The sequence below is a fragment of the Pongo pygmaeus genome, chromosome 16, assembly GCF_028885625.2.
Source record: "Pongo pygmaeus isolate AG05252 chromosome 16, NHGRI_mPonPyg2-v2.0_pri, whole genome shotgun sequence".
NCBI lineage: Eukaryota > Metazoa > Chordata > Mammalia > Primates > Hominidae > Pongo > Pongo pygmaeus.
The window spans coordinates 86,006,608-86,026,115 of NC_072389.2; the positions used below are offsets into that span (position 1 = coordinate 86,006,608).

Consider the following 19,508-nt stretch of genomic DNA (forward strand, 5'->3'; position numbering starts at 1 on the left):
TTTTTCAACTTTTATTTTAGGTTCAGGGGTACATGTGTAGGTTTGTTACATGGGTAAATTGCATGTCACTGTGGTTTGATGTATAAATGATCCCATCACTCAGTGAACATAGTACCTGATAGGTATTAATAGTTTTTCAGCACTCGCCTCTCCCCAGCCCTTTCCTCTTACTGTCTCCAGTGTTTATTGTTCTCATCTTTATGTCCTTGTGTACTCAGTGCTTAGCTCCCACGTATAGGTGAAAACGTGGTATTTAGTTTTCTGTCCTGCATTAATTCACTTAGGATAATGGCCTCCAGCCCCATCCATGTTGCTACAAAGAACATGATTTTGTTCTTTTTTATGGCTGCATAGTATCCCATAATGTATATGTACCACATTTTCTTTATCTAGTCCACTGTTGATGGGCACCTAGGTTAATTCTGTGTCTTTGCTGTTGTGAATAGTGCTGTGATGAACATAAACGAGTGCACGTGTCTTTTTGGTAAAATGATTTATTTTCTTTTGAGTATATACCCAGTAATGGGATTGCTGGGTCTAATGGTAGTTGTGTTTTAAGTTCTTTGGGAAATCTACAAACTGTTTTCCACAGTGGCTGGACTAATTGACATTAACACCAACAGTGTATAAGCATTCCATTTTCTGGGAAACCTCAGCAACATCTGTCATTTTTTTGACTTTTTTATAATAGCCATTCTGACTGGTGTGAGATGATATTTTGATTTTGATTAGCATTTCTCTAATGATGAGTGATGGTAATGTTGAGCTTTTTTCATGTATTTGTTGGCTGTATTTATGTCTTTTGAGAAGTATGTGTTCATGTCTTTTGCTCGTTTTTTAATGGGATTATTTGTTTCTTGCTTGTTGAATTCTGGATATTAGATCTTTGTCAGAGGTGCATAGTTTGTGAATATTTTCTCCTATTCTGTAGATTATCTGTTTACTCTGTTCTTTCTTTCCTTTTTTTTTTTTTTTTTTTGGGGGGGGGGTACGGAGTCTCGCTCCGTCACCCAGGCTGGAGTGCAGTGGCGCCATCTCGGCTCACTGCAAGCTCTGCCTCCTGGTTCACGCCATTCTCCCGCCTCAGCCTCCCAGGTAGCTGGGACCACAGGCGTCCGCCACCACGCTTGGCTAATTTTTTGTATTTTTATTAGAGACGGGGTTTCACCGTGTTAGCCAGGATGATCTCAATCTCCTGACCTCATGATCCGCCCACCTCGACCTCCCAAAGTGCTGGGATTACAGGCGTGAGCCACCGTGCCCAGCCCACTCTGTTCTTTCTTTTGCTGTTCTTTTGGTATACGTTAAATAATAAAAATGTAAAATAACGACTTAATAGATTTTGAATGTTATAATAGATTTATATGATATATAATTTGAAAATAATGTTTTCCTTAGCTTTTTTTTTATTTATTTTTTTTGAAACGGAGTCTCGCTGTGTCGCCCAGGCTGGAGTGCAGTGGCTCAATCTTGGCTCACTGCAAGCTCTGCCTCCTGGGTTCACGCCATCCTCCTGCCTCAGCCTCCCCGAGTAGCTGGGTCTACAGGCGCCCGCCACCACACCCAGCTAGCTAATTTTTTTGTATTTTTAGTAGAGTTGGGGTTTCACTCTAGCCAGGATGGTCTCGATCTCCTGACCTCGTGAGCCACCTGCCTCGGTCTCCCAAAATGCTGGGATTACAGGCATGAGCCACCACGCCTGGCCCTTAGCTTTGAGAAACAGAATACACAACCGTTTTTCTGGTTTTTTTTCCCTTTCTTTCTTGTTTTTTTTTTTCTTTGAGATAGAGTCTTGCTCAGCCACCCAGGCTGGAGTGCAGTGGTGCAATCTCCAATCACTGCAACCACCGTCTCCAGGGTTCAAGCAGTTCTCCCGTCTCAGCCTCCGAGTAGCTGGGATTACAGGCACCCACCATCATGACCAGCTAATTTTTGTATTTTAGTAGCGACGGGGTTTCACCATGTTGGCCAGGCTGGTCTTGAATTCCTGACCTCAGGTGATCCACCCACTTCGGCCTCCCAAAGGGCTAGGGTTACAGGCATGAGCCACTGCACCCGGCCTACACAACCAGTTTTCTTAAATTTTGTAGATAATTGTTTAAAATATATACAGTAGTTGCCCCTTATCCATGGGGGATACGTTTGAAGACCCCCTGTGGATAGTACCAAACCCATATTTGCTGTGTTTTGTCCTATACATAAATACATACCTATGACATAGTTTTATAAATTAGACATAGTAAGAAATTAACAATAATAGAATAATTATACTGTAATAAAAGTTATGTGATATCATCTCCCTCCCTCTTTCTCTCAAAACATCTTAGTATCTTCAGGTTGTGGTTGATCTCAGCTAACTGAAACAGCTGACAATGAAATCTTGGATTTATTAGGTCATTCTTGCATTACTGTAAAGAAATACGTGAGACTGAGTATAAAGAGAAGAGGTTTAATTGACTCATGGTTCTTCAGGCTGTGCAGGAGACATGGCACCAGACATCTGCTCAGCTTGTGATCATGCCTCAGGAAGCTTACAATCACTGCGGAAGCAAAGAGGGAGCTGGTGCATCACATGACAAAAGCCAGGAGCTAAAGAGAGAGTGGAGTGCGGAGAGGTACCACACACTTTTAAGCAGCCAGATCTTGTGAAAACTATCTCAAGGACAGCACCAAGGGGATGGTGTTAAGCTATTCGTGAGAACTCCTCCATCCCCATGATCCAGTCACCTCCCATCAGGCCCCACTTCCAATACTGGGGATTACAGTTCACCATGAGATTTGAGTGGGGACAAATACACACACTTTATCAGTCGATAAGGGTGGACTACTGTAAGGTTATCTTTTCTCTGAATGAATACTAAGTCTCAGTAGCTGTAGGAATTTAAAAAATACATTTACTTTTTGTAGAAAAATTTATTCTTTGCAGACTTTCAAATGAAAACCTATACTGAAAAGGTGACATTGATTGCCTAAAATAATTGTTTCAGTAACAAATTTTTATTGAGTTGTGTGCATATAGCCTAGTCAGGTAGTCAAACTAGTTACACAGTCAGATGAGCTTGTAAAGTACTGTAAAATGGTCGTTTTCTGGAGGAAACTCACATACTGTTTGATAAAAGTAGGGGATATGAGTATTTCGTATCTGATAAGTCAGTGTGAAAGACTTTAGACAAATTTAATGGAATTTAATTGAGCAAAAAGCAATTCAAGAACCAAGCAGCTCCCAGAACCAGAACAGTTCAGGAGGACTGCAGAGTACCGTATTGTCAGATAACATTTATGGTCAGAAAAAGGGAAGTGACATACATACAGCAAAGGGAAGTGAGGTACAGTAACAGCTGGATTAGTTACAGCTCAGCCTTTGCCTCATCTGAACACAATTTGAACAGTTGGCCACCTATGATTGGCTGAAACTCAGCTACTGTGATTGGCTGAGACTTGGCTACTTATTACAAGAGTAGGTTACAGTCTGCTTACATATCAAGTTAACTTTATAGCTTACTATGTAGAGAGAAACTTTGGGCCAAACCTAAAATATGGATGGAGGCAGCCTTGGGCCAGACTTAATTTAGTTTAATGTCAGGATCATATATTACTGAGTGCAAAATTGTGTTTGTTATAGATGATTGCTGTAGAAGTTCAAGTGGGACGAAAGATAAGCTAAGATGATAAGAAAATTAGGAAAAGTAAAATCTGAGACATTCCTAGAAGATTTGTCAGATAGGTTTGAGACTGGATGTACACTAAAAGCTTTATTTTATTTACCCGGAAAGAGGCAGTCCTGGAATGGCAAAATGGAGGGAGTAATAGATTCTGGATATGCCAACCAAAATTTTGCTGGTTTAGCAGGTGCCATTTAATTTCTCATTTTTCCAGTAAGCCCAGGTGGGGAAGAGGCATGGAGTACACATAGGATATGGGAATGGTGTGACTGTGAGCAGTGGTGAATTATGAAGGCTTCTATGCAAATAAGTGGTAAAAACAGGGTTTGGAATATTAATTTAATTGCAATTCATATTGGACACTATCAGACACATTAACTTTTTAAGTTCTCACAATATCATGAGATAGATATTATTGTTGTGCCTATTTCGCAGATGGTAATGCTAAGTTATAGAGAGATAGGAAAAATTGACAAAGGTTAAACAGGTTATAGACAGATAGGACAAATTGACAAAGGTTATGTGGCAGAGCCTAGATTCAAATTGGGAAGGCTGACACCAGAGCATGATCTTGCTATTCAGGTCTACTTAGAGAGGGAAGGTCTACTTAGGGAGAGGAATTCAAGGCAGGGAGACTACCGGTTGTTGTTTTTGAAGCTCCGTGGTAATGTGAGTAATTTTACTAATGTTCCTAAACCTTTGGGTTTGGTATCTCAATATCACTGTCAAGTGACTTTCTGGGAAAGGTAGGAAAGATTGACAGATGGATATAGCAGGGATTATTCATTCTTTAGTGAGTGTCAAATGATGGAAATTGGTAAGAGTTCCAGATATTTAAGGAGTTTATTATGAGGATTGGACCATGCTTCCCTCCTTGTTTTGCTCAGTTTATATCTTCTGGTTCTTTGATTTCCTATGAACTAAAAATCAGAATTCCATCTTAGAAATTTATTATTCAATTGAACTGTCTTCACCGCCCTTAATTTTCTTTTATAAAGTTTTCTCTGAGGTGGATATGGGATAGAAAAAATGATGGTGGACTGAGCACCTACTATGTATCCTATACATATATACATATGTTGTTGTATTTATTTATTTATTTTGAGACGGAGTCTCACTCTGTCGCCCAGGCTGGAGTGCAGTGGCGCGATCTCGGCTCACCGCAAGCTCCGCCTCCTGGGTTCACGCCATTCTCCTGCCTCAGCCTCCCGAGTAGCTGGGACTATAGGCGCCTGCCACCACGCCTGGCTAATTTTTTGTGTTTTTTAGTAGAGACGGGGTTTCACCGTGTTAGCCGGGATGGTCTCAATCTCCGACCTCGTGATCCGCCCGCTTCGGCCTCCCAAAGTGCTGGGATTACAAGCATGAGCCACCGCACCCGACTTATACATATGTTATTTTAAAGCTCCCAGCCCTGTGAATTGGTGGTGGTATTATCCATAATAATAAATTCTGCACAGGTTTCTTAAGGAACTACTAGGTGCTATGCTAAGAACTTATGATATGTTGGGGAAACATGCAGAGAATTTATGTTAAATGATAATGAGGGAGAAAAGAGACCAGATTATCATTGGAGCAGAGTCAGAGAAAACTGTAAAGTGGCTGTGCTAAGACTTAGAAAATAAATAGAAGTTAACCAGAGTGAGTGAAAGGGATGTTAGGTAAGTCTTGTAACTTGAGAGAAAAGCCTGTTCATGGAGATGATTAAGCATGGAAGTTACGCTGGGCACAGTGGCTCATGCCTGTAATCCCAGCACTTCAGGAAGCCGATGTCAAGAGTTTGAGAGTAGCCTGGCCAATGTGGTGAAACCGTGTATCTACTAAAAATACAAAAATCAGCTGGGCATAGTGGTGAGCATCTGTAATCCCAGCTACTCAGGAGGCTGAGGAGGTTGCGGTGAGCTCAGATCATGCCATTGCACTCCAGCCTGGGCAACAGAGCGAAATTCCTTCTCAAAAGCGTGGAAGTTGAGAGCTTTAGGGCCCAGGAGGAAAAACGGCAGGAGAATGAGGCTTGATAGACAAGATGAGCTAAGCCTATTCTCTTAGTGATGGAAAACCTTTGAATTACTGATCTGGGGTGTGGTCTGATCATCCTGAGAGGATTTAAATATCCTCTTAGGCAGTAAAGTGGCATGGGTTCAAGGTTGTGCATCTAAGAAGAAACAGCTCGGATTTGAATCCAGGCCTTGTCTCAATATTATAGCACTCTGCTTCTTACGAAGTCTGTTTAAGCCTAGATCAGGGTTAGGCATGATTACAGCACACAGATAGTTGCTGCAAATCAGTTCAGAGAGGCAAGAGATTAAGTGAGATTTACGAAGTGTAGGTCGATCATCCCAAATTCGAAATTTGAAATACTCCAAAATTGGAAACTTTCTGAGTGCAGACACGATGCTGAAAGAAAATGTTCATTGGAGCATTTCAGATTTTGGATTTTCAGATTAGGGATGCTCAACTGTTAAGTATATAATGCAAATATTCCAAAATACGAAAAAATTTGAAATCTGAAACTCTTCTGGTCCCAAACATTTTGGATAAAGGATATACTTCCTAATAACTGAGGCCTAACTGGCCAAGAAGTGGGAGGGAGGAGGGCCTAAACCAGATGTAATGGCATAAAAGAGTTAGATGAGGAGTATTGATTTAATTACTAATTTACATGGGGGCAGTGTGTCAGAAATGACCAAGGCGTGAAGCCGGGTTGGCAGAGAGAATGATAGTTTCCTTGAAAACAATACTAAGTTAGGCAAAGCTATTTCTTGGAGCAAGTTCCTGAGCTATGTTGAATTTTGAGATTTAGGATTTTCTCTTCAAGTCATTGAAGGTTTTTGCTTTTACTAACCTGCAGATTTGACTCTGTATTAGACTCTGAGGATCCAGTGATAAATAATACATGCTGTCCCAGCATCTGAGGACCAGGTGAGTGTCATCCTGCATCATCAAGCCTCAGAATGTCTCTTAAGCTGCAGTCTGAACCTAGTTAAGAATTTTTAAGTCAGTCAATCCTGCCATGCCCACTTGGTTCCTATACCAAATACAGTTCACTACTCATCCCTTTTGCTCTAGAGCTCTATTCTGTAGTGAACAAGATACTTAACTCCTCACAGAATCTTTGTCTCCTTCCCTAACTGAAGCTTTCATCTTTCAAAGGACGCCACTTTCCTTCTGGTCCTCAAGTGTTGGCTGCTGATTCTTCCATACTTCATACCAGGAGGTTAAAAGGAGAGTGAGTTCTGTGTTTTCAGACCATTACTCTTCTGTCACGTGTCAAGGCTACTCCTGTTCATTATTTCTATTTCTTCTCTCCATCGTTCTTTCACATTCGTTTAGAATTTTTGTACCTGGTTTAAGTTCTTCACTCTGTTCAAGTGACTTTCCACTACTGTAAATGCTGGGATTTGGGTCTGTTTTATTCGTTACTGTATCCTCAGATCCCAGAACCGTAGCTGGCACATAGGAAATGCTTAATTTTTATTGAATACATAAATTCATTTAAATTTCAAAGTAAATTAATTTTTTTAACTCCTATGACCTTTGTCTCCAGAGCTTTCGTAATCAACTCCCAAAATCACGACCTTAATCATTGCTTAAAACAATTCCACTTCTGAACTTTTCTGATCATACAATTGAAATACATATTAATTATGGAAAATTTGGCAAATGGATAGGCAAAAACAAAAAACACTCATCATCTAACTAGTTAGCAATAAAAATGGAAAAAAGGCTATGTATTTTTCTAGCCTTTTTTCTATAAACATGCATACCTAGGTTTAATGTTTTTAATGGGGATCATATTGTACACACTGTTTTAAAATCCTGGTGTATTTTGTGCGTGTGTTTAACTTTAGGATATTTTGTGAAATCTTTACATGTATAGTCATGTGCCACATAATGACATGTTGGTCAGTGATGGACTGCATATAGACTGTGGTCACGTGTGATTATAATACTGTATTTTTACTGTACCTTTTTTATGTTTAGATACACAGATACTTACCATTGTATAAGTATTACACTCTTCGTCTCCAGACCTATAAAAAAAGGTAGTTTATCTGCATCCATGCCAGTAGATATATTAATTTTTTTTAGTTATTGGCACTTCAATAGGTGAAAAAAATTTTTATTTTATTTATTTATTTGTTTTTGAGATGGAGCTTCCCTCTTGTTGCCCAGGCTGGAGTGCAATGGTGCGATCTCGGCCCACTGCAACCTCCGCCTGCCGGGTTCGAGTGATTCTCCTGCCTCAGCCTCCCAAGTAGCTGGGATTACAGGCATGCACCACCACACCCAGCTAATTTTGTATTTTTAGTAGAGATGGGGTTTCTCCATGTTGGTCAGGCTGGTCTCAAACTCCCGACCTCAGGTGATCTGCCCGCCTCGGCCTCCCAAAGTACTGGGATTACAGGCGTGAGCCACTGTACCCGGCCTAAAACTTTTTATATTGAGGTATAATTTACATACCACAAAATTCACCTGTTTCATAAGTGTTCAGTATTCTTTAGTAAATTTATAAAGTTATGTTGTTACTACCACAATCCACTTGTAGAACATTTCTGTCACCCAAAATATTCCTTGAACCAATTTGTAAACAATCCCTTTTCCTACTACCCATTATGGGTAACCAGTAATCTATAGATTTGCCCTTTCTTGACATTTCATATAAATGGAATAATAACATACATGACCTTAAAATGTTTTTGAGGTACATTCATGTAGCACTATCTATCATTAGCTTAATCTTTTATTGTGATAAAATATACATAAAATTTACCATTTAAACTGTTTTTAAATAGACTGTTCAGTAGTATTAAATACATTCACATTGTTGTATAACTATTACCACTTTCCATCTCCAGAACTATAAAAATTGTCCCAAACCAAAACTGTACCCATTAAACTGTAACTCCCAATCACGTCCCCCCCAGTCAGTGGTAACCAACATTGTTTCTGTCACTGTGAGTTTGACCATTCCAAGTATTTCACGTAGGTGGAATCACACAATATCTGTCCTTCTGTAGTGTGGCTTATTTAATTTAGCATAATGTCTTCAGGGTTCATCCAGATTGTAGCATGTATCAGAAATTCATTCCTTTTAAAGGTGGAATAATACTCTCTATATATACATACCACATTTTCTTTATCCATTCATCTATGTATGGACACTTGGCTGCTTTTATGCTTTGGCTGTTGTGAATAATGCCACTGTGAACATTTGTGTACAAGTGTGTGGCATATGTTTTTGTTCTTTGTGGGTAGAAACCTAGGAGTGGAATTTCTAGGTCTTAGGATAATTGCATGTTTAACTTCATAAGAAATGGTCAAACTGTTTTCCCAAGTGCCTGTAGTTTTTTACATGCCCACTAGTCGTCCGTGGGAATTCTGTTTCTCTTCACCCTCACCAAAAATTGGTGTGGTCAGTCTTTTAAATTTTAACCATTTTAGTGGATGTGGAGTGGTATTCTATTGTGGGATTAATTTGCATTTCCTAAATGACTAATAACAACTCTGATTTGGAATGCTTAATATCCTACTTTTCTGACTGTAGCCTCCTGTCATTCCAATGCTCATTCTCCTTTTCCCAACATGTTTATTCTTAAGTTTTAAGCTTTATCAAGATCTCCGGTCCCAGCACCTCTTGTTTCATTCTCTCCTCTAGCTTCAGTTCCCTCTTCAATCAGTTTTCTTCCCAATATTCTTAGCTTTGAATCTTTGACCAGTTTTGCCATCTACTCTGCTTCTAAGTGCTATCAGAGAAAATCATATAGTTTTGTTTTGACACTACTATGAATTTTTCTGTAACTTTTAATTTATATTTATTTTCAAACTTTTACATAGTTGTTGCATGTACAGTACTAGGAGCTTTCATACATCGTTTTTCTAGATTCCCAATTGTTATACTGTGTCCTGTTTGCTTTATCTTATTCTTAACTTTCCTTGGGGGTGTATTATGCATGCATATATAAAAATTAAATTAGTATGCACATACTGTATATGCATTGTATATATAATACATATGCATGCTATGTTTTTCTGAATCATTTGAGAGTGAGCTGGAGACTTTTACCCCTACATACTTCAGTATATATTTCCATAGAGCAAGAATATTCTCTTACACAGTGTGATTAAGTTATCAAAATCAGGAATTTTAACTTTTATGCAATAGTATTATTTAATATACTGTCCATATTTAGTTTTGTCAGTTGTCTCAACAATACCATTTATAGCTTTTTGTTTTGTTTTGTTTTGTTTTTTTAAGCTTTACTACAAACTTTATACTTTACAACTCCAGCTTGGACTTGTCCATCCTTTTTGATCCTAACCCTCTACCATTTTTCTGTGTGCTTATTTTAAACCTTCTCTATTCTTTAAGACTTTGGCCGAGCACAGTGTGGTTCATGCCTGTAATCCCAGCACTTTGAGGGCCAAGTTGAGTGGATTACCTGAGGTCAGGAGTTCAAGACCAGCCTAACCAACATGGTGAAACCCTGTCTCTACTAAAAATACAAAATTAGGGGGTGTGGTGGCACACACCTGTAATCCCAGCTACTCAGGAGGCCGAAGCAGGAGAATTGCTTGAACCCGGGAGACGGAGGTTGCAGTGAGCCGAGATTGTCCCACTGCACTCCAGCCTGGGCAATAAGGGCGAAACTCTGTCTCAAAAAAAAAAAAAAAGACTTTGACCTCCCTCTTTCCTTATGCTTTATTGTTACCATTGACATAATTTTGTGAGTTTTCTCAATTTCCTGCCCCTTCTTTTCCTTAATTTACAAGTACCTGTATCTGCATTTACCCTCTTTTCTTTATAGAAGATAAATTCTTTCTGGAAAAGAAAATTCTCTTACGTGTGCTGTAGATCATTGCTGTCTAATATGGTAGTTAGTAGTGGCTATTTAAATTTATTAAAACTTAGCTCCTTAGTTGCACTATCTCCATTCCAAGTGCTCAGTAGTTCCCCAGGGCTGGTGGCTACTTAATATATTGGGTAGCACCTTTCTAGATTCCCTTCTTTCCCAACATTTGAGGGATTTTTCTTTATTGCATCTTTATCCATAATAGACCCACCATGATCTTGCCCTTGTTTATCTCTGTATCCTCATCTCACTACTTTCTCAACGTGTACTGTGTACTTCAGTCACAGCAAACTACCAGCATTTTCTCCAAATGCCTTGTTTCGGGCCCTTTTCACTTTTACAGCTGTTATCTTCCCACATCTTCCTGAAAGACCTACTCATAATTGACAACTCTTTCTGTTCTTCACTGATCACACCAGATTGCAATAATCCAACACATTTGCCTTTTGTACCAAAGCTGTGAGATCCTTTATGAGTAGGGGCCGTATTCTGTCTTCGTGTGTGAGTGTGTGGTTTTTTGTTTTTTTTTTGAGACAGAGTCTCTGTCACCCAGGCTGGAGCAGTGGCACGATCTCCTCACTGTAGCCTCCATCTCCCTGGTTCGAGCAATTCTCCTGCCTCAGCCTCCCGAGTAGCTGGGATTACAGGCTGTGCTACCACCTGGCTAATTTTTGTATTCTTAGTAGAGATGGGGTTTTGCCATGTTTGCCAGGCTGATGTTGAACTCCTGGGCTCAAGTGATCTGCCTGCCTCAGCCTCCCAAAGTGGTGGGATTACAGGTGTGAGCCACCACTCCCAGCCTAGCCTTTGTGTTCTCTTGACCTAGCATTCAACTATATGTTGAATTGAAATGAATATGTAATCTCTGCCTTCTAGCTGCTTACCATAGGCTGATTGATGATCACTTGTGTAGGCTCCCATGCCTATGGAAATGGAATAGCTTTCCTTGTAACACTGCCTAAGCTCTGCTTTCCACCCAGTCCGTTTTAGCCTACTTGAGCCCTGGACCTTGGCTACTGTCTGGATGCTTGAACTATGTTTTCCTTTTTATTTTTCTAATCATCGAGAATCCAGCCTAACTCTCTACCCTTCTAGGTATTTATATTTCACAAGTCTACTTGTGACTCTGTTGAGTGCACTATGTAGAATCATGGTATCATGTTTTATTTAGTCTGGAATATCCTTCATCCTCATTCAAAATATTAAGGTGAGTCTCCCACCATAAACCAAAACAATCCTTTCCCTATAACGAAGCTAATCACTGTATAACTTCCCTTCCTTGTTTATATTTATGTTGTTTCATATTATATTGTGACTTGTTAATTTGTCTGTTTTCCTGAGTAGCAGCCATTCCTTATGCAAATCATACTGCTCAGAAACTTTCATTTCAGCTTACATAGCTATTAAGTAGTAAAGCAAGAATTTGAACCCAGATATACATTTTTTTTTTGTATCCTCAGTATCTGATAGTACCTAAGTACTCAAGAAATGCCTCTTGAATTGACCAGTGACCACAACTCTTTCAGAATCTGCATCTCATTTCTTTTTGATGTCTTAGCATGTTCAGGTGCTTGGGCTTTGGAGTCAGACTCTCTGGGTTCAAATCCTTGCTTTACTGCTTACCAGCTGTTTGACCTGAGCAAGTTCCATAATCTCTGTAGGCCTCAGTTTCCTCATCTCTAAATAGTTGCTACTTCCTTTAAGGGATATTGTGAAGATGAAAGGAGACAATGCACATAAAGCATTTATCATGGGACCCCTCAATTCTGTTCTTACTGTTTCTCCTGCAATTCTGACTTACCTACTAGCTCTTAGTTAATCCTGCTCCATGCTCATCCCATGTTTTTGTTTGTTTTTTTTACTGGCAGAGCCAATGAGACATCTAAGTGAATTTCTAGTAGGCAGTTAGCAAAAACAGAACCCTGGAGAATGGTCTGAGAAAGAGTCATATTTGGGAGAGATTTGCTCAGAACTCCTATTTAGAACTTTGAAACGTGAGCTAATGTATGTAAAAAGACAAATAGCAGGTGATGGAATTTTGAGATACCATTCTAGGAGCCATGTATCTTCAGGCAACCCGGTTTTCAAATATTTTTTATTGGCCTTCTAAATTTTTGGAATATTTTAGAAATAATAACTTTTTGACACCCTTAAAATACAGAGTCACACATTTGGAAGTAGGACAAAAATTTGAACTGCCTCTTTGCCACAACCCACTAGAGGTTTATGTTTTTCTACTAAAATATTCTATCTTGTTGAATCACACATCCTAGGTTTTGTTTTAGAAGATATGGTCACCATAGGTGTTACTCGACTTGGCCGCTAGGAGGAAGAGAAGTTGCCAAAGGAAATACTTGCAAAGAAAGATTTCATTAGTATCATATTGTCTATTTAGTCGTTAAGGGGTGTGTGCGTGTGTGGGTGTGTGTGTGTGCCGCGCACACGCGCGCATGTGTAGTTTCTCACTCTGTTAGGTGATTTTATATCAGAATGGGGTGAGAAGGAAGGAGGAGGATGTACGTGAAAATCTAGAGGTGTTATTGAGAAGACAGAGTGCCACAAAAAGCTCTGAATCTGGATGCCTAATGGATGATTTGTATGTGATTAAACTCCAAGCCATATTTCATTCTTCTAATCATTTTGGTAGTTTTCTCAGAATAATCAAATGTTCTTTTGAAAGAAAAGGTTACCAGGACCTTTTGTTCATTTGCTTTCTCAGAGTTCCATTTAGATAAAATGGTTAATTTTTATAATGTTATGAAAACTAAAGAGTGAACTATTTTAGAGAAAAGTAACACTGAAGATTGCCAGTTTGCCATCGGTATCTTTGATTTGCTCTTCATCTCTAATAACAAACAGATACAAAATTTTAATATATTTACTGTTAAAAAAACCTTTTTTTTAAGAGACAGGATCTTGCTCTTGTCCCCCCAGCTGGAGTGCAGAGGCACAATCATAGCTCACGGTAACCTCAAACTTCAGGACTGAAGCAGTCCTCTTGCCTCAGCCTCTTGAGTAGCTAGCACTACAGGCACGTGACACCATGCCTGGCTAATTTTAAAATTTTTTGTAGAGGCAGAATCTTGCCGTATTGCCCAGGCTGGTCTTGAACTCCTGACCTCAAGCGATCCTCTCGCCTCAGCCTCCCAAAGTGCTGAGATTACAAACATGAGCCTCCACACCTGGCCAATACCTATATTTAATATCTCATTTTGACTTTTAATGTTAATAGCTGATAACATTCTTGAATGTAAACATTTGCTCCCTGATAATGAAGAAATGCTTTGTTTCTGAGTAGAGGTGATGTTTTTATATTTAGTTTTCTCCACATATATCTGTCCCACTTGAATGGATAATATTTATCTGCAAAATAACTAATTGTTAACTGGAATGAATTATCAAAGAAGATTTATAGAAAAAATTTGGTTTGTTGGTGGTTGGGAAAAAAAAATCAACTGGCCAGCACGGTGGCTTACACTTGTAATCCCAGCACTTCAGGGATCAAGGTGGGTGGATCCCTTGATCCCAGGAGTTCGAGACGAGCCTGGGCAACATGGCAAAACCCCATCTCTACAGAAAAAAAGGATTGCTTGAGGCCAGGAGGCGGAGGTTGCAGTGAGCCAAGATTGTGCCACTGCACTCTAGTCCAGGCGACAGAGTGAGACTCTGTCTCAAAAAACAAAACAACTGTGTATTCTCATTAAACAGTATAATAAACTGAATGTGCTATTTAAAACATATCAGTTATTCATTGTTAACATGTTTTATTAGAGGGGTAGTAACGTTTTAATTTATTCAGAGTTCTAAGTGGTAAGAGAGAGGGGGGAAAAATTCTTGTCTCATCATTCAGGCAGAATTAGTGTCTTACATTTTGTGTCCCTCAAGGCTGTGCACGTAATCAGTGGTGAGTGAATGGGTTCATTGACAGTGTTACCCTGGAGTATTTTACCTTGGTGACATTGACACACTGCAATACCAATAGAATTTTTAAAAATTGTTTAAATTGGAAGGCTACTCTTAAAAAATAGCTATTATTTTGAGCGTTTTAATTTTGTGGTAAAGAAGCAAAAATGTTTTAAATGAATTATATTAAAATACTTTTATATTTAGCTCTCTGAAGAAGTCTTTTGGTCTCAAAATCCCCAATTTACTATAAGTTAATATTTAGGCTTTATGTTTAAATATTGGCTACTACAATTTTTTTTTTTTTTTTTTTTTTTGAGACGGAGTCTCGCTCTGTCGCCCAGGCTGGAATGCAGTGGCACGATCTCAGCTCACTGCAACCTCTGCCTCCTCGGTTCAAGCAATTCTCCTGCCTCAGCCTCCCGAGTAGCTGGGATTACAGGTGTGCGCTACCATGCCCAGCTAATTTTTTTTTTTTTTTTTGTATTTTTAGTAGAGTTGGGGTTTCACCATGCTGACCAGGCTGGTTTCGAACTCCTGACCTCGTGATCCGCCTGCCTTGGCCTCCCAGAGTGCTGGGATTACTAGCGTGAGCCACCATGCCCAGGCAGGACTTTTTTTTTCAAATGTGGAAGTTTTTATCTAGAAATTGGAACTCTTTAGGAACTTGAACTATTTTGTAATATAAATGTAATAGATGAGCAAGAAGGTTGTATTTGAGGTGTGGGGAGGGAGGTTGCTTTCTCTATATTCTTTCAAAAAGTCAGAAAACATGAAGAAGTGATTCATGGCTGGGCGCGGTGGCTCACGCCTGTAATCCCAGTACTTTGGGAGGCCAAGACGGGCGGATCACCTGAGGTCAGAAGTTCAAGAACAGCCTCAACATGGAGAAACCCTGTCCCTACTAAAAATACAAAATTAGCCGGGCGTGGTGGTGCAGGCCTGTAATCCCAGCTACTCGGGAGGCTGAGGCAGGAGAATTGCTTGAACCTGGGAAGCGGAGGTTGCGGTGAGCTGAGATCGCGCCATTGCACTCCATCCTGGGCAACAAGAGCGAAACTCCATCTCAAAAAAAAAAAAAAAAAAAAGTGATTCCTGCTTGAAGAAATAAGCTATGCTGCCTTTATTTGAGAAATATCTTTTGTTGAAATGTAATAAATTACTTAATGGCAGTTACACTTTAAAATCTAGGATTAGCAAAAAATGTTTAGTAGAATTATAAGCTTTATTTATTGTAAAATAATAACGTATTAAAAAGGCAGTCCAAGTTGGTCTCGTTTAAGGTACCAAATCGTTTTCAAGGTATTGAAATGATGTAAAAGTGGATATAGAGGTAAAGGATGGAAAAATGTGTTAATTTGCTTACAGCTAAATGAGGAGAATTAGGCTGGGCATGGTGGCTCACACCTGTAATCCCAGCACTTAGGGAGGCCTTGGCGGGCAAATCACTTGAGGTTGGGAGTTTGAGACCAGCCTGGCCAACATGGAGAAAACCCATCTCTACAAAAAATACAATAATTAACCAGGCGTGGTGGCGGGTACCTGTAATCCCAGCCACTCAGTAGGCTGAGGTACGAGAATCGCATGAACCTGGGGGGTGGAGGTTGCAGTGAACCAAGATTGTGTAACTGTACTCCAGCCTGGACGACAGAGCAAGATTCCTGCTCAAAAAAAATTATAAATAAATAAAGAGAATTAGAAAGATTATTATTATTTTTTTTTGAGACCAAGTCTCGCTCTGTCGCCCAGGCTGCAGTGCAGTGGCGCGATCTTGGCTCATGGCAACCTCTGCCTCCCGGGTTCAAACGATTCTCCTGCCTCAGCCTCCCGAGTAGCTGGGATTATAGGCATGTGCCACAACACTCAGCTAATTTTGTATTTTTAGTAGAGATAGGGTTTCACCACGTTGGTCAGGCTGGTCTCGAACTCCTGACCTCGTGATCCGCCTGCCTCAGCCTCCCAAAGTGCTGGGAGTATAGGCATGAGCCACCGCGCCCGGCCTAGAAAGTTATTTTAAGACATGTTTAAAAAAATACTTAGTGGAAAACTGATTCTTGGTGAAACTGAACTCATTAGTTTTGTGGCTTCTCTTGGTGTAACTGAAATTTCTAATACTTATCTTTTACTAATTTAACTGTATAGTACTTTAAGTCAAAATGACTGTTTCCACTCCTATGTCCTATTTTGTCTTTTAAAATCAGCTTTATTAAGGTAAGTTTACACAATGAAATATGCTAATTTTTGGTGTGCAGTTTTAGTTACGATTTATGTAGTTGTTTAACCACCAGCACCGCCACAGTCATGACGGTAGAATATTTCCATCACCCTGGACGGTTTCCTTGTGTACTTTTGAAGTCAGTCCCATCTCCCTACTCTGTGGTCCCTGGATCTGCTTTCTGTTATAGTTGCGTTTTAAGAGATGGGGGCCTCACTGTGTTGCTCAGGCTGTACTCAACTCTTGAGCTCAGGGGATCCTTCCTCTGTGCCATCATACCTACTCGGTTTATAGCTGCATTTTTATAACTTTTCCTGTGAATAGAATCGCCATTATGTAGTCTTTTTTCTTTCACTTAGCATAATAATTTGGAGATTCCCCCACATTGTGTTATCAGTAGTTCATTACTTTTAATTGCAGAATAGTATTTCATTTTATGGATATATCATACTTTGTTTATCCATGTACCATTAGATGGATAATTGGGATTGTTTCCATTTCTTGGCTGTTAAAATAAGGTTACTATGAACATTTCAGTACAAGTCTTTGTGTGGACATGTGTATAAATACCTAGGGGTGGAAACTTTGCTGGGTTTGTTTTTTTGTTTTTTTTTTTTTGAGACGGAGTCTCGCTCTGTCGCCCAGGCTGGAGTGTAGTGGCGCGATCTTGGCTCACTGCAAGCTCTGCCTCCTGGGTTCATGCCGTTCTCCTGCCTCAGCCTCCCGAGTAGCTGGGACTACAGGCACCTGCCACCACGCCCGGCCAATTTTTTGTATTTTTTTTATTAGACACGGGGTTTCACCGTGTTAGCCAGGATGGTCTTGATCTCCTGACCTCGTGATCCACCCGCTTCAGCCTCCCAAAGTTCTGGGATTACAGGCGTGAGCCACCGCCCCTGGCCAAAATCTTTTAAATTAGTGGAGTGTGGTGGTATGCACCTGTAGTGTACCCAGCTACTCAGTAGGCTGAGGTTGGAGGCTTCAGTGAGCTGTGGTCATTCTACTTCACTGCAGTCTGAGCAAGAGTGTGGCCCTGTCTCAAAAAATAACAACAAATACACTGCTTAGTTTTGGTAGAGAAGATAGAAAAATTTATATTAAACCAGAAGGCTTTTATTTCAGGGAAAGAATTGAATTGCCAGCTATTATTCTCTTTTATTATTATTTCCTACTCACCTCTGCCAAAAAGCTACTACCTTTCCTTTAAACCTCCCCTAAGAAGGTATTCCTTATTTAAAACTCTTATTTACAAGAATATGCTAGATTTTGAATGGGTTAGTTGAATCTTGTCCATGTCGCAACACTTCTGTCCCCCATTCCCTAGTATTTTTCTAACTTATACTTGGATTTATTGTTTGGAGTCGTTTTCATTTCTTTGCATACCACCTTCTTTCTTTTCAAAGTTTGGGACTTAATGCAATTTAAGTTAAGAGGAATCTGTGGAGGAAGCTACAAATCAAGGTTTATGATTTGTAATGTCATATTAGGGATTTGCTAGAAATTCAGCTGCTTGACCATGCTGATTTGACTAATGCCTTAATGAAAGCCTTTGAATTGAGCTGTAATTGCAGACTCATATGCATATGTTATAATCTTCTTAGAAGTGTAGGTGTAAGAGTTAATTTGGAAGATGATGGATACTTGAAAACTTGCTTCCTACACTCCCAAATATATTATGTTTGTATACACGCACGTGTCCATCGATACATCTTTTATTTCCTAAGTTAGTGATTTTAGGTTTAAATTGGCTTACATTTTAGGTTTGAATTGGTTAAGTTTCATTCACAGTGTGTGTTATTCTGATCCTTTTATTAACAATATTATTTACCTGCAGCATTTGGAGAATTGGAGTTTAAATTGAGATATGTGGGGGAAAAATTGGAGGGCTAATAGAGAGATCTGGCAGAGGTAGAGGAGTTGATAGCCTGGTACCTGAGAAAATGGGAGAGAAGGCAGGGATTGGGATTGAGATAAAATGGTTTTGCTTGTTTTGTAGTTTGGCATTCAACAAGAACCTATTAAAATGCTTACTTTAAACAAGGCAGTCTTGGTGCTCTGGAGTTAGAAAGATTAACCTGATAAAGAGACTGTCTGAAAGAAGGCCACAGCTTAGCAACAGGGCCCAAGGCCTGGAATTAGCTAAACTACCAGTAAATACTGTGCCGGCTGGGCAGGCAGAGTGCGGTGGCTCGCACCTGTAATCCCAGCACTTTAGGAGGCCGAGGTGGGTGGATCATGAGGTCAGCAGTTCAAGACCAGCCTAACCAACATGGTGAAACCCTGTCTCTACTAAAAATACAAATATTAGCCCGGCGTGGTGGTGCACATCTGTAATCCCAGCTACTCAGGAGGCTGAGGCAGGAGAATCGTTTGAACCCAGGAGGTGGAGGTTGCAGTGAGCCAAGATCGCGCAATTGCACTCCAGTCTGGGCGACAGAGCGAGACTCCGTCTCAAAGAAAAAAAACAGTTGTGCCATAGGTTGCTGATACCTGATGTAGGACTATCTCGGTTAGTATAGGAAGCTAAAATAATTCATTTCATTCTTCCCAGAGTTGGAAGGGTTGGAAGGCTGTTGGAATTAGGTGATGTGAATTAGGTGATGTGTTCTGACACTCCACTCCTTTCCAATGTGAATTGTTTGTGAGAATTTCCTGGTAAAGAGACTGCTGTTTTGGGCCGCTCAACAAGTTAAAAAGAAAAAAAAGTATCGTCACAAGATGCAGTCAAAGCCGTGCTCTTAACAGTTCTTAACATTTCTTGCAGTCTTATATTTTATAGTAGGTGAGGTGGACGACAGTGGAAGATAAAATGTGTGGAAGAAAAATCTGTGTAATCATTGGAGAAGAACTCAAAATAGTGTGGTGATGTGTAGC

General features: G+C 39.9%; 1 protein-coding gene across 22 annotated transcripts in view; it reads left to right on the forward strand.

Moving 5' to 3' along the window:
* The window catches only part of ZFAND6 (zinc finger AN1-type containing 6), an 83,955-nt gene that overhangs the window by 19,053 nt on the left and 45,394 nt on the right, over nucleotides 1-19,508 (forward strand). For 7 of the 22 annotated variants that reach the window (XM_054452358.2, XM_054452353.2, XM_054452365.2 and 4 more), the window contains exon 2: nucleotides 6,514-6,584. The exons of 14 other annotated variants lie outside the window; for them this stretch is intronic. The gene's annotated coding sequence lies outside the window, so the exon portion shown is untranslated. Of the gene's footprint in view, nucleotides 1-2,477; nucleotides 2,616-6,513; nucleotides 6,585-19,508 lie in introns of those variants that run through there. One more of the 22 variants, XM_054452360.2, reaches the window with a different exon arrangement.